Genomic DNA, 11,279 nt, shown 5'->3' on the forward strand with positions numbered 1-11,279 from the left:
GCGTGGTAAGCAAAATTGACTTACTGGCGCATTCAATGTTCCCTCCATACTTCGATTACCAATCCATGCCTAATATCACATCCAGTCCTTGCGACTCGAATACTATTAGGTCTGAGGGGAAACATAGTTACCAATCCTTAATGGTAACCGATCACACCATAAACTAGCCATATACTCTGCTCCTGGCGAGGTTACTAACATGGGTGACCTAAGGGCTTGGGTTGGTAGTTTATACTTATCCACAAATCCCCTTGATATATATGAATGTGATGCACCAGTATCAAAAAGAACGATTGCAGTAAATGACTTACCAAAAACTTACCTATTACTGCATCTGGCTGGGCTTCAACCTCCTCCACGCTAACGTGGTTCCCATGTCCCTTGTTGAAAGGGTTATGCTTCTTCCCAGAGCTTCCATTGCCATTTCCATTCTTCGCTTCAGGACATTCAGTGGCGTAATGTCCAGTCTTCTAACATTTGTAACAGGTAATGTGGCTTAGATCCCTCTTGGTTGGTGTTGATGGGTTGGTACGGTTCTATCCGTTGCTTCCTCTATTCCCGTTGCCATTCTTGGGGACACTATGGTTGTGCGAAGTCCCTCCTCCATGAGTATGATGAAAAGGTCCTCCCGAGCTTGGGGTAAAACGAGGCTTCTGCTAAGCTCCAGAATTGTACTTGCCTTGTCAATACTTCCTCTTGCGGCTGTCAATCTGCTGCTGCTTCCCTTCAATCATGAGAGCTCTATCTACCAACTCCTGGTAGTTGTTGAAGGTTGCTACCATCAACTGCATGCTCAGCTCATCATTTAATCCTTCCAGAAACTTCTCATGCTTAGCTGCATCCGTAGCAATGTCATCTGGGGCATAACATGCTAGCTTACTAAAGTCATCCACATAATGGCCAATTGTGCGTCCTCCTTGGTGCAAGTTGCGAAACTCACGCTTCTTCATGGCCATAGCTCCTGCTGAAACATGGGCAGTATGGAAAGCCTGCTGAAACTGATCCCAGGTGACCGTGTCGATGGGGTAAGTGGCTGTGAAATTCTCCCACCATGATGCTACGGGTCCATCCAGCTGATGTGCGGCAAAACACACCTTCTCCGCATATGTGCATCCTACAGTGGTCAACTCCCTTCCCATCTTGCGGAGCCAGTCATCTGCAACTATCGGCTCGGTGCTACTGTAGAACACCGACGGATTCAGCCTCAAGAAATGGGCTAAGTGATCAACAGGTAGTGGTGGTGGTGGGTTGTTGTTGTTGTTGTTCCCCTGATTCTGATTCTGGACTAGCATCTACATCAATGCATTCTGCTGCTGGATCAACTAAGTGAGCTCCGGTGGGAAATCAAATCCATTGTCACGTCTCGGAGGAATCTGAGGGTTTAGAAAAGTTGAGAATATAGAATAGAGTAAGGTCTAGAGAGAATAACACTACCCATATACACATGAGACAAAAGCAAACAATATCACTTCAATTAATTCAATCAAGGGCATACAACGGTCTAACTATCGTTACAAAAGTGCTCGGACTATACTATATACATGGGGGGAATACTACTACTGTTATGGTGGTCGACTAGAAAAACTGATCGGTCGAAGACTCCATGATATCTGCTCCAGCTTCATAAACAAAGTCATCATCGCTATCGTCTATGTCTGAGTCGGTGTCATCAATGATGATGTAGTTCTCCGGGCAAGTGCAATCATCGTCTTCTCCTCCAGTCGCGGGGAATCCCATAAACACTTTTAGCCTCTTCTTCAGATCATCATTCTTCTCCATGAGTGTCGTCAGTTCTTCCTCATAACCATCGCGTGTACACTTAAGTTCTTCCTCCAGCTCCGTGATCTTGGTCATAGCCTTCTTCAGATCTATCATGCCTGCGCACATCTGGTTCTCCTAGTGACGAATGTGCTGGTTTAACTCCTGGATGAAAGCTGCAATTGATCTATCCTTCCTGGTGATGATCATCTCCCATTGCTCATCTCGGCGCCCACAAATCTGGTAGATAGTATCCTTGAGATCCTTGTGGTAAACTTCTCCAATGCGTCCAATTGTGATGTGGGCCATGCTCTTTCCTAAACTCCAGGTTGGTGCATCAAAGGAAAACTCTATGGGCTCAGTGACAGGCATGAACGTCCTTCCTGGAACTTGAACTTGAATCATCCAACGCTCCTCTTCGGGTAAAGTGGTGATGTAGGTCCCGATGAAACTTGGTACTCCAATGTTCAGGTATCTAGTAACATCCTTCATGTGGCGTCCAAAGGGTGTATCTTCATCCGGTTGCGTGAACTTGTTCCTTGCATCCGCCATCCTAAAAGAGTAGAAAAGATGAGGAGTCGGAAATGAGAAGAGAGAGTAGTGATCTAGGGCTTTAGCTTAGTGGTCGTGTCCTACAGTCAGCGTGTGCTCTGATACCATCTTATAGCGACCGGACCTCAAACAGTATGATCTCTGTGCATTAGTGTCATCCCTGGATCGGTAATGTTGACACACACAGTACTCGAATGATTTATAACAGAGTAGCAATCACACACTTATTACATCGAATGTCTCAAAAGAGAACTTATTACAATAAATATGGCTTAAGGCCATCTAATAACGATAACAGTGGAAGGCTTGGAAGATAAGCGAGTCCATCAACTCCAACGGCATCACTGAGTATAAGACCACGACCTAAGGCACCTTACTCGTCGTCTGAAAAGTCTGCAACATGAACGTTGCAGCCCGAAAATGGGTCAGCACATGGAATATGCTGGCAATGTAACACATAGAGAAAAATGAACAGAATAATACTATACTACATGCATATATGGCTGGTGTAAAGCTCTATGGTTACAGTTTTGCATAAAGCCAATTTTTCCCTACAACAAAGGAATAAATTTTTATTTAACTATCATGGTGGTTGTGAAATATTGAGAAGGTTCACCCAACTCAATCCCAATTAAGCATCAACTTTAAACCCAACAAATTAAATTAAGTAACATGATGAGATTCACATGATAATCCAGGTACTAGATACTCAAAATGTCCATAGCCGGGGACACGACTAACCATGATTAGTTTATACACTCTGCAGAGGTTTGCGCACTTTTCCCCGCAAGACTCGATCTCCTCCGTTGATTTCTCGCACTACATGGTGTTTGAGAAACCGATGATCGAGACACAGTCTTTCAGAAGCATTAACTCTTTACTCTGGGTAGACAATACCAAACTACATCCCCTACATCTGCTAGTCTACCACTGAAAGAGGTCACACAACATACTCAACTATGCTAGAGCCCATAGTAGCTTGCGGCTGCACACGGAAGTTTCTAGCATGAATAATCTCATGATCCCTTTGAGCCTGGGTGGCGGTCCATAGGAGAATCACACGGTACCCCGGGATTTCCAAAACTACAGGCAACACTGGGTTCCCCAGGTGCCTCGGTCCACCCAGATGTGAATTTAAGTTGCCACCTTAAGTATTAAATAACAATCTCACATCTGTCATGGATACACTCACCCAATCCACGTCTACTAGCATAGCATAGCAATATAAGCAAACGTAGAAGTAACTCCCAAAGGTTTGATAATAAAACAGGTAATATGTTCTACCTCATCTACTTCCCAAAACCCACATATTAATCACACCCTAACCATGCAATTGTTTGAGGCTTAATCTAATCCAATAAAACTGGGTAGTAAAGAGGTATGATCAAAGTGTTACTTGCCTTGCTGATGATCTGTGAAACCTAGAGATTCGTAGTAGCAAGCAGCGCACTCCGGGTACTCTATCGCAAACAAACAAGCATACAATAAGCACTCATCTAATGCACAGGTAAAACTCAAATAAGAAATCTAACTAGAAAGTTCAATTTAAGAACTCCGGTTTGCAAAAAGAATCAAATCAAACGAAGCAACGAAAGTCAAACGGCGAAAGAAACAAGCTTTGTTTACTAATCTGGACCTATGTCAAATTTTATAGTAGCAAAAACTTGTTTGAGTTGGTTAAACGGAAAGAGGGTTTCGAGATCTCTAGGCACTTGAATCGCCTGATTCCGATAAATGAGCGAAAAGTTATACTAGAACGAAAATCGGATCAGAAATAATCGTGGAAAATCCGACAAAAAGAAAAATGTACGAACAGGCTAACAAATGAACGTTCGTTGTCTGCGGCTAAACTACAAAAACCGTTCGTTAAAACAAACGTACGGACAAACGTCCGCTAAATAAATTAAACCGGAAAAAAATAAAACCGATCTATATAAAAAAATAAACCGGGTTCGTAAAAAATCGACAGTTTTCTCTCGAAAACCACGGCGGCAGCGGTGACTACCTTCGGCGAGTCAACGGCGGCAGCGGCGGGTCAACGACGATGGCGGTGGTCGTCTCCGGCGGGGCTGCGGCGATCGGCGGCGGCGGGCGGCGGTGGCGGTGGCTAGGGTTAGGGCGGCGGGGTGGGCTGGGCTGGGGCGGCTCGGGGGCGCACTATTTATAGGGGGCCGGCCGGGCAAAGTCCTGGCCGAATACGGCCCGAGGTCAGTTTCATTTTTTTAATATTCGGACGTGTAGAAAAAGAAAGAAAAGAAATACTAAATGGACTCCAAAAATCCTGAAATAAATTTTCCCGGTCCTCTAAAAATAAGCCGGACAAGATAAACATTTATTTGGGGCCTAAATGCAACTTTGAAAAACGCGCATTTTCCTAATTCAAATAAAATAGCGATAAAACTCTGAAATAAAATCTTATTTGATTTTATTATTAAATCCTCAATATTTCTTTATTTTGGGAAAGTCAATTTATTCCCTCTCTCTTATTTTTATAATAGAAATATTTGAAGATAAAATAATTAAAATCAAATGATCCTATTTTCAAAATTTGAGAAAACCCAAATATGAAAATAATGAAATCCCCAACTCTCTCCGTGGGTCCTTGAGTTGCGTGAAATTTCTAGGATCAAGCCAAAATGCAATAAAATATGATATGCAATGATGATCTAATGTATAACATTCCAAATTGAAAATTTGGGATGTTACACTCAAAGTGTTACATTCTTCATAAGCATCGTCGTTCGAAATTTGCTCCTAAGTCTCATGAAGGTTTCCTACTCGGTTATGGCTCAAACTCTCACACTTGCCGTGTCTACAACAATTTCACCTGAAAGGTTGAAGATATGGTAGATGTGAAGTTTGATGAATCTAACGGCTCACAAGTAGAGCAATTGCCAATTGATGTAGGTGACAAAGATCCTTCAGAAGCAATCCAAGACTTGTCTATCGGCGAGATTCGCCCAACGGAGGTGAAGGAGAGCACCTCGTCTGTCCAAGTGGAATCCTCAACCTCACGCCAAGGTGAACCATGAATTGACTTGGAGTCATCCACGAGTGGCACACATCAAGACGATGAAAACGAGGATGTGCAACAAAATGAACCTCGACGACCTCCTTCTCCACCTCCACGGGAGAACAACCACGCCAACAACAACGAAGCAAGACAAGAATAAGAACAAGACAATGAAGAGGATGTTCCACCCCAACCCAAACAAAAGCTATCACGAGTTCGAGCAAGAGTCTCAAGAGATCATCCCATCGAACAAATCTTTGATGACATTCAAACCGGGAGAATTACTTGCTCTAAAACTCGTTTGGCTAACTTTGTGAACATTACTCATTCATTTCTAGCATTGAACCCATGAAGGTTGAAGAAGCTTTGGAAGATCCGGATTGGATAAATGCCATGCACGAAGAGCTACACAGCTTTGAGAGGAACCAAGTATGGACGTTGGTTGAGAAGCCCGATGAGAAGCACAATGTCATTGGAACCAAATGGGTATTTCGAAACAAGCAAGATGAATATGGACAAGTTGTACGCAACAAGGCTCGTCTCATTGCTCAAGGCTACACTCAAGTCGAAGATATGGACTATGGTGAGACTTATGCCCCCCTTGCTATACTTGAGTCCATTCGCCTAATCATCATGACATTACCTTATATCAAATGGACATCAAAAGTGCTTTTCTTAATGGTGAAACTGAGGAGGAAGTTATGCTAAACAACCTCCCGGCTTTGTTAATCCTAAGAAACCCAACCATGTTTACAAACTTCACAAAGCTCTTTATGGTCTTAGGCAAGCTCCTAGAGCTTGGTATAAATGCTTGACTAAGTTTCTTCTTGATAAAGGGTTTGAAATTGGTAAAATTGATTCTATACTCTTTACCAAAAGGGTTAATGGAGAATTATTTGTGTGCCAAATTTATGTTGATGATATCATATTTGTATCAACTAACCCTCATTTTAGTGAGAAATTTGGGAAGCTTATGTCAGAGAAGTTTGAGATGTCTATGATGAGTGAACTCAAGTTCTTTCTTGGTTTGCAAATCAAGCAAACTAAGGAGGGAACCTTTATCTCTCAAACAAAGTATACCAAGGACTTATTCAAGAAGTTCAACATGCAAGAATGCAAAGGTATGACTACCCCCATGCCCAGTGAACATCTTGACTTGACAAAGGATGGTGAACCAGTTGACCAAAAGGTTTACCGCTCTATGATTGGTCCATTGTTATATCTATGTGCATCTCGTCCCGATATCACGCTAAGTGTGTGCACGATATCAAGCAGCCCCCAAAGAATGGCATCTTAAGGTTGTGAAAAGGATAGTGAGATACTTAATACATACACCAAATTTTGGCATTTGGTATCCTAAGAGGTCTTCTTTTGTTCTTCACTACAAAAAAAAGACACATCTGTGACATTTTGGGCCGAACAAAAAAAAATATGTCATACTTATGACACTTCTATGACGATAATTATGACAAAACCCAGTATCATCATAGATGTGGTGGGCTCCTACTTCTATGACAAAAATTCATGATAGAAGATGGGATTTTTGTCCTGGGAGGGCCGGAGATGCAGCTGCATGACATTCTTTGGGCCGTCCATGACGGAAAAAACCATGGTAGAAGCGAGGGCGAGGAAAATTTCGGGGAGTTCCCGGTTACGGTGGGTGGTCAGGGGCCGAGCGATGCGCATTTCTCTCGTACACGTACGCGCGTGTGTGTGAGGCGTTGGATCTAACTAAACCGAGCGAGGCATTGGGCTCTAACTAAACCCGAGCGATTGCACTGCAGGCTACGCGTTACTGAACCCGAGCGATCGATCGATGGCTGTTAACTGAAGCCGATCGATGCTTCCTCTGGACGTACAGTGAGCGTTGCGGGGGGGTTTGGATGAACAGTTAGTAGTGGGGTAGATGAACAGCACCCCGTGGCGTTGCCTCTGGATGAACAGGACCCCGATCGATCGAGCCAGTTGGGGCTGGATGAACAGGACCCCGTGGAGGGCTGGATGAACAGGACGACCCCATGGAGGGCTGGATGAATAGTAGAAGGTGGAGGGGTGGATGAATAGTAGCCCGTGGAGGGGTGGTTGAACAGGAGCCCGTGGAGAGGGGTGGTTGAACAGTAGCCGATGGAGTAGCGCGCGGTGAAGGCTGGATGAACAGGAGCCCGTGGATGAACAGGAGCCCGTGGAGGCTGGAGGAGGTCGACGGTGGATGAACAGTAGCCCGTGGAGGCTGGAGGAGGTCGACGGTGGAGATGAACAGTATCCCGTGGAGTCCCATTTTGCGGTACGCCACACCCCTCCCAATGAGCAGGACCCCCGTTTCGATCGTAACGCTCCAACACAAGTCCGTTTCGTCCGTTTTGCGGTACGCCACACCCCTCCCGATCAACAGGACCCCGTTTCGACCGTATAAGGTCCAACACAAGTCTGTTTCCTCCGTTTTGCGGTACGCCAGACCCCTCCTGATGAACAGGATCCCGTTTCGGACGTGGCCGGTCGAACACAAGGCCCTTTCCTCCGTTCTGCGGTACGCCAGGCCTCGTTTCCATTGCCTGTTCCATCCAAGCCAGTTGGCTCCCACGTGTTCCGTTGCCTCCCGATGAACACGACGCGTTCCGTTGCCTCCCCATGAACACGACGCATTCCATTGCCTCCCCATGAACACGACGACGACGCAGTTTCTCCGTTCTGACCCAGCCATGTACACGAGCCCTGGCCGTACGTATGCGTGAGTAGGCGTTCGAGACCCCGCCCGTATGTACGTACGTGGCTGTATTTACTTTCTTGCACCCTGGCCGTTGTACGTACGTGTACATGCTACGTGCGCGCCTCTACAACAACGCGTGCGCGCCTCTACATCGACCAGTATGTACGTACAAGTTCATGACTAGAATGACAAAGCTACGTACGCTTCGACCAGGTGGGTCCCAACTGTCAGGCAATTCCTTGCGTGTGAAGATGTAGCTGGTGGGTCCCAGCAGTCAAGGGGGCAAATCGTTTTTTTTTCGGACGCACTTCCTTGTGTGCGAAGATGTAGCTGGTGGGTCCCAGCAGTCATGGGGTGAATCATTGTTTTTGCCCGTAATATGGACGCACTTCCTTGCGTGCGAAGATGTAGTTGGTAGATCCCAGTAGTCAGGGGGGAAACGTTTTTTTCGTGAAATACGGTGGCCCATCTGGTGGGTCACTGCTGTTAGGTGGAGGAACCATTATTTTCCGCGTAATAAGGAGGCACTTCCTTGCAGTGTCGTGGACCCAGCTGTCAGCCTCTCCACGTACAATCCACGGAGGCCACTGCTTCTTTGGGAGAAGAGGCAGGGTTGGCTGCCTAGATGTGCTCTAATTTGAGGTAACAACTGAATCTTGTCAGATACTAGTTAAATCTGAGCTATGGGTGTGAAGCACTGATATGCCAGTACATTTGATTGTGATCTGTTCTAATTTTGTACCTAAACTTTTTTTAGAAAGGGCCGTACGTCAACTTAATGTGCTAGCAGAACTTATTGTGTTGTCTGTCTGTTTTCTTTGCACAACATTCAAGATATTTCCCCGTCATTGATAAAGACGATGAACCGTTATGTACAACTTCATTGGTTTCAACATAGCCCTACCCATGGCGATCCACTGCTTCCATCCTAATTGTGCCGCCTGCATGAAATTATTGTATGGAAGTTCAGTGTGCTATGATGTTCTATATGATTGTGTCAACTATATAAGTTTTTACTGAGCATCAGCAATGCATATGGCTGAAAGATGTATTTATGAGCATCAACCGATGGGTCTCTCTCTCTATCTCTCTCTCTCCATCTCTCTCTCCATCTCTCTCTCTCTCTCTCTAACACACACACACACGCACAAGTGGGACCCATTGAATTATTTATTTGCTCGTGATAGCTTTTAATTAGGTTCCACTGTAATCTAACTTTTTTCTTAAATTATAAATTGAGCTCAGTGACTTCAAAAAGTTGTACAGAAGCCTTGTTTGGGACTTTCCGGTGTCGTTGGGCCTTTCCGGTGTCGCTGAATGTGGGCTGAGTAGCCATGTTAGGTTGTACTGTACTAGACAAGCCTTTTTTCAACATCAGCAATGCAACTGGGCCGACAGTTGTACACAATATCCGGGTCAACTTGTTATTCTCTGCCCCGCTGGGCTACAAACTTTCCTAGGAGGTATGCATTAGGCTTAATAAGAAAATGGACTTTAAGAAATAATAAATGGGATGTAATTATAATAACTGGGCAGTAACTATGCACCAAACGCGTAATTAGTTTTAAAAATATATTAATTTTGGAATTTCAAAATTTTAATTTCATTACTTGTTGCGCGCGCAATACTTTGTTGGATTTTAATGTAATACAACTTTATTTTGAAACTATATTTAACCTGACTAGAAATTTCGGATACAAATATTTCGGATCCCATCAAAATGTGGGAATTTTTTTGAATTCTGTTTTGAGCGGTTGTTTGAAATTATTAATCGGTGTCCTAGCTAGAAGTTGGCTATACTTTTAACAAACTGTAAATGGGCTGTAGTAAATTCCATTAGAATTAATAAATGGGTTGTACATTATTAGAAATCGCAAATGGGCTATATGTTCTCTGCCAAATCCGAGCCGTGGGCCTACTAAGTTGACGCGTACCAAGGGCTTTGTCAACTTAGTCAATATAAATGATTCTAGCTGCAGTGATCGTACGGTGTCCATCCAACGACCGTAGTACTTCTTCAACCTCTGGTCTTCTTGCTCTAGCCGCCCAAAGCAGCGTCGGTCGTGCCGCGTGCTCCTGCCTCCCGTGGCCGGCTATGATGCCACGGAGGCCTCACCACCCCGTACTACTCCCACCGCTGGCTAGGCCATCCCTCTACTCCCCCACACCCCCTATTATTCTGCGGCGACGGCAGCCTCACACCACAGCCGAACCAGTGAACCCTCGTACTCCTCTCTGCATGGGCTTCCACTGTCACGTCTTCCTCGGCTCCGTGTCGTCCCCTTCCTAGGCCTCGCCATTGTCCACCACCCTGGTGCTCTCAGCACTGCGTGGTCAACGTGGTCAACGACCGACTTCCGTCAGAAGAGTACTGTACGTGGAGAGGCTGACAGCTGGGTCCACGGCGGCCGCAAGGAAGTGCCTCCTTATTACGCGCAAAATAATTATTCCTCCACCTGACAACAGAGACCCACTGGACGTGCCACCTTATTTCACGAAAAATGTTTCCCCCCTGACTGCAGGGACCCACCGGACGGGCCACCATATTTCGCGAAAAAAATGTTCCCCCCGCTGTCAGCTCGGACCCAACGGAAGTGCCTCCTTATTACGCACAAAAAAAATGAATAGTCCCCCTGCTAGCTGGGACCCACCTTGGTGGGTGACTGACTTGTGGGCCTACTAAGTTGACGAGGATGGAGGGCTTTGTCAACTTAGTCAATATGAACGATTCTAGCTCCAGTGACCGTACGATGTCCATCCAACAGCCATAGTGCTTCTTCAACCTCTGGTCTTCTTGCTCCAGCCGCCCAAAGCAGCGCCGGTCGTGCCGCATGCTCCTGCCTCCCGCGGCCGGTTGTGCTACCACGGAGGCCTCACCGCCCCCTACTATTCCCACCGCTGGACAGGCCCTGCGGCGATGGCAGCCTTACACCGCAGCCGAACCAGTGAACCCTCATACTCCTCTCCGTGCAGGCTTCCACTGCCGCGTCTTCCCCGGCTCCGCGTCGTCCCCTTCCTAGGCCTTACCGTCGTCCACCGCTCTGGTGCTCTCGGCGCGGCATGGTCAATGTGGTCAAGGAACAACTTCCATCGGACGCTGAGCGATGGAGTAGGCTCTGTGCCATCCATCGTTCCGAGCAACACGGGGAAAGTCTGACATTGACTCCTGTAATGGACGTCGTCGACGGACCCTGGCACCAGCGGCGGTGGCGGGACTTTGATTGATGGATTGACCACTTCTTCGACATG

Source organism: Triticum aestivum, chromosome 3B (genome assembly GCF_018294505.1).
Source record: "Triticum aestivum cultivar Chinese Spring chromosome 3B, IWGSC CS RefSeq v2.1, whole genome shotgun sequence".
Classification (NCBI taxonomy): domain Eukaryota; kingdom Viridiplantae; phylum Streptophyta; class Magnoliopsida; order Poales; family Poaceae; genus Triticum; species Triticum aestivum.